Source organism: Bos indicus x Bos taurus, chromosome 29 (assembly GCF_003369695.1).
Source record: "Bos indicus x Bos taurus breed Angus x Brahman F1 hybrid chromosome 29, Bos_hybrid_MaternalHap_v2.0, whole genome shotgun sequence".
In the NCBI taxonomy this organism is placed as follows: domain Eukaryota; kingdom Metazoa; phylum Chordata; class Mammalia; order Artiodactyla; family Bovidae; genus Bos; species Bos indicus x Bos taurus.
The window spans coordinates 8,495,760-8,500,582 of NC_040104.1; the positions used below are offsets into that span (position 1 = coordinate 8,495,760).

At 49.3% G+C, this 4,823-nt stretch overlaps 1 non-coding gene across 1 annotated transcript; it reads left to right on the forward strand.

Annotated features, from left to right (window-relative positions):
- The first annotated feature begins 1,981 nt into the window (after positions 1-1,981).
- On the forward strand, positions 1,982-2,053 carry TRNAD-GUC. The gene has a single exon. It is a non-coding gene; the product is annotated as a tRNA-Asp (tRNA).
- Positions 2,054-4,823: the final 2,770 nt, after the last annotated feature.

The window sequence follows — 4,823 nt, forward strand, 5'->3', positions numbered from 1 at the left end:
ACACACACACAAAAAAAATGTGGAAGGAGACTATTCATATTGGAATTGCGAACTCAGATACCTAGAGGGCTCAGAAAGATAAATGAGGGATGCAGCTGGTGTGAGCAACAGAGAGTGGTGGGGACTGGGGCAAACCAGAAAGTGGGGGCCCTCTCTATGAGGCAAAACAATTCTGCTCCAGCTGATCAGGCCATCAGCAAAAGTCAAATATCCAGGCTTTCACATGCATTTTCTCATTTTAAACCATGTGCTGTCCCCTCCCCCCAAAAAATAAGTCTCTATAAGCCAGGTACTGGCGTCAGTTCGCAATCCCTACTACATTTCGGGGGTGGGGGGGTGCTATGCTGGGTCTTCATTGCTGCGTGTGGGCTTTCTCCAGCAAGTCGAGCAGGGGGCTACTCCCTGGCTGTGGTTTGTGGGCTTCTCACCGTGGCAGTTTCTTCTGTTGCAGAGCACAGGCTCTGGAGCGCACGCTTCAGTAGTTGTAGTGCATGGGCTTAGTAGCCTTGCGGGATGTGGGATCCTCCCGAACCGGAGACTGAACCCGTGTCCCTTGCATTGGCAGGCAGCTTCTTTAACACTGAGCCATCGGGGAAGCCCTGGCAGGCAGATTCTTAACCACTGGACCACCAGGGAAGTCCCTTACTACATTATTGTGGAATATTCTTACTGAGAGATGCAAGGAATATTAAGGAGGGGTCAAATGGTGTGTGTGGGGCACAGACTAAAGGCCAGCACCCCAACTTCAGTTTTACCAGCTGTTGATTAACAGTTACTTGGAGGGAGGTGAACGTTTATGGGCTCCCAGGCCTTCTCAGAGACATCAGGATTTTAGAACTGGGAGCTCAAGCTTGCTCTCTGAGGCCATATAAGAGTGAAACGTGAAACTAGGGGACTTCCCAGGTGGTCCAGTGGTTAAGAATCCCCCTTCCAGTGCAGAGGATGAGGGTTCAATCCCTGGTCGGGTAACTCAGATACCACATGTCATGAGACAACAAAGCCTGGGGCATCTAAGCCCATGTGCCACAACCAGAGAGAGGCCCACACCCACAACAAAAGACCCTGAGTGCCCCAATTAAGACCGGAAGCAGCCAAATAAATTGTTCAGTCGCTAAAGTCGCGTCCGACTCTGCCACCCCATGAACTGCAGCACACCGGGCTTCCCTGTAAATATAGAAAAAGAATGGAATTATAGGTCCGGTGTAGAAAGGTGAGCCCTTCTAGCTCTCTAGGAAGAAACAGCCTCCACATAAGGCTTCTGACCTGGTCAGAAGCCAAAGTCAAGGCCAAAGTCAAGGTGCAGAAGCAGACTGCCAGACCGCAGGCCTTGATAACTTGCCGCTGGGCTCCCCACTTCTCTGCTGTGGCCGCCCTCTCCCCGCCCACTCTGCTGGCTCACACCCTGTCCTGACTACAGCCCAAGTCTCCTGCCTGCCCTGCTGACTCCCTGACCACGTGGGGTGGAGGCAGGACTCAAACCTGCTCACGCCTCTGGCCCCAGCACTTTTCATCCAACAGGCTCCCTCCTTGGGCTTACTCCCATCCCGAGTCCCGTGAAACGAGGCTAGGGAGACCTCTTTCTTAAGTTGACTGTGAGTTGTGTGAGACGAAGCGTAAGGAAGCTGAAGATAACCGACTATATTTTTACGCCTCAAAGTAGCAAAGGTTTTGTCACTGAGTGATAACACACCAGGCTCATGAGCATATAGTGGGACATTTTCATACCCTGCTTCTGCGACTGTATGCCAGTACATTTGTGAACGGCTATTTGAAAGTATATTTCAAAGTATATATCAAAGTATGTAGGCAAATATACAAAACAAGGTTAGATGGATGGCTGCCTAGGGCTGGAAGATGGAGGGGAAAGAGAGAATGACTGCCAATGGGTACCAAGTTCATTTTGAAGATGAAAAAAGTGTCCTAGAACTAGGTTGCAGTGATAGATGCACAACTCTGACTATTCTAAAAATCACTAGGGAATTCCTTGGCAGTCCAGTGGTTAGGACTTGGCACTGTCACTGCCAGGGCCTGGGTTCAATCCCTGGTCAAGGAACTAAGATTCCACAAGCCATGAGCCAGTGTCAAAAAAAAAAAAAAAATCACTGAATTGTGCTCTCAGATGGCTGAATAATATGGTATATGAATTGTATCTCAATTAAAAATTATATCTCAATGAAGTTTTTTCTTCTTTTTGCCAAACCTCATAGCTTGCAGGATCTTATTAATAGTTCCCTGACCGGGGATTGAATTCAGGCCCCAATAGTGAAAGCACCAAGTCCTAACCACTGGACCATTGGGGAATTCCATCAATAAAGCTATTTTTTTTAATGCACAGGTTTATGTACAAACTTGTCTCTGCATAATTATGAGAGAAACAAAGTTTTAAACAATCCAAACACCCAGCCTTGGGGTAAAATTAAAGCCCATCCTCACTGCAGAACTCCTGTGGTTGAGGGGAGTCTGGAATTAGACCACTGGGATGGAAGGCACAGCTAGGTCAGTGACCTTGAGAAAGCTGTTGATCTTCACTGAGGTTCACTTTTCTTATCTCTTGAGGGGAAATGGTGCTTTCTTCATCAGCGAGCTGTGGGAAGACAAGGAGATCACCCATGCAGAGTTTTCAGTGTGGTCCCTGCTCACTGGAAGACCTCAATCTCAGTAAATGCTGATGATCAAACGACCCCACTTGCATACATTCTCTAGTTCAGGGGTCCCCAACCTCTGGGCCAGGGACCAGTACCGGTCCATGGCCTGGTTAGGACAGGGCCACACAGCAGGAGGTGAGCAGCAGGCAAAACCAAAACTTTCCCCTACCCTAACCCTGGTCCATGGAAAAACTGTCTTCCAGGAAATTGGTCCCCTTTCCTGCCAAAAAGGTTGGGGACCACTGCTCTGGTTCATCCTAACAGTCACATGACTCCTTTTTGACAAATGGGGAAGCCTGGGGGTGTTAGTAGCTTACTCAAGTCACACAGTCTGTAAAAACAAGAGTTAGGAGTGTCTTCCCCTCCTCTCCCTAAGCCCTTCTCCTGAGCCCCTCCCTCTTCCTTCAGACCCATAGGATGGGGTACAGTTGGGTGTCCTCACACCCCCAATGACCCTTGATCCACACCCATGGGGCCCCACATGCCCACCAGGCTCACTCAGCTTTACCCTGACTTCAGCATCTGTGGGGTCCTGGCTCCCATCCCCATGCCTCCAGTTACCTCCTTCTCTAAGAGGCAAACTTCAGAACAGGAAGGGAAAGGTCCACCCTGAGATGACCCCACAGGGTGGCTATGGGGAGAGAAGGCCTGACGCAGCCCAAGCAGGTGGGGGCTCTCAGGACAGCTGCATCATGTGGACAAATAGCCCTGCTCTGGGAGGCACAGAGGGGCTCAGGCCAAACTGCCCTACAGCAACAACCACCCAGCAGGGATCACACAGGGGAGTCTCAGTCCTCCTGAGAGGACCACACTCTGATCACTGCCAGGGCCATGGGTATGAGCTGCTTTTCTGCTCCTCTCCCTCCCTGACAGGCACCAAGCCCTGTCCAACTGACCTCTCTCTAAGGACCACTGAGGGACGGTCTTCCACATGAGCTTGCAGAGGAGAATCCACGACCCAGATCTAAGCCAATCAGCACTGCAGCCCAGGCCACAGTGACTGATTCAGGGTAGGCCTCTGACCTCCCAGAGCACAGGGATCCAATCAGAGTACATCCCAGGATTCCTGCTGGGAATAAAGACTCTCTTTATTACCAGATTTCAGTTTGTAGCAACCTGGAGCTCCTGTCCCCCATCTTGGGGCCGAAAGGGGCGTCTTTCAGTCTGCAGCAACCACCAAAACACACACACACAGAACAGAAAGCTGAGATTGGGAAACCAAGTCCTGATCATATGTTTACATCCCGATCAGTTCAATCCCTGGGTCGGGAAGATCCCCTGGAGGAAGGCACAGCAACCCACTCTGGTATCCTTGCCTGACAATCCCATGGACAGAGGAGCCTGGCAGGTTACAGTGTGTGAGGCTGCAGAGTCAGAGAGGACTAAGCAACTAACATGCTCACTTTCACTTTTTCATTTCAGGCCTTGCCTGAAGCTACCCCTGGATTGTGAAGCTCAAAAAGCCTAAAAATCCTGTTCTGCTGAAGCAAGTTTAGGTTGGGTTTTCCTCTACTTACAACCAGGAGAATCCTAAATGATACACAGCAGAGCTGTCAGATAAACACCTAAAATGACTGTTTGACCCTCATGTCGAAAGCCAAGAACAGACATACAGATGGCAACAAACACATGAAAACATGCTCAACATTGCTTCTTATTGTCGTTCAGTCACCTCAACATTGCTTCTTATTGTCGTTCAGTCACTAAGTCATGTCCAGCTCATTGCAACCCCATGGACTGCAGCACGCCAGACCTCCCTGTCCTTCACTATCTCCTGGAGTCTGCTCAAACTCAGGTCCTTTGAGTCAGTGATACCATCCAACCATCTCATCCTCTGTCCCCTCCTTCTCCTCTTGCCCTCGGTCTTTCCCAACATCGGTATCTTTTCCAATGAGTCAGCTCTTCATATCAGGTGGCCAAAGTATTGGAGCTTCAGCTTCAGCATCAGTTGTTCCAATGAATATTCAGGGTTGATTTCCTTTAGGACTGACTGGTTTGATCTCCTTGGTGTCCAAGGGAGAACTACAAGTCAAAACTATAATGAGGTATCAAAATAAATGCTGGAGAAGATGTGGAAAAAAGGGAAACTTCTTGCACTGTTGGTGGGAAAACCACTACGGAGAACAGTATGGAGATTCCCTTAAAAAAAAAAAACTAGGAATAAAACTACCATATGAC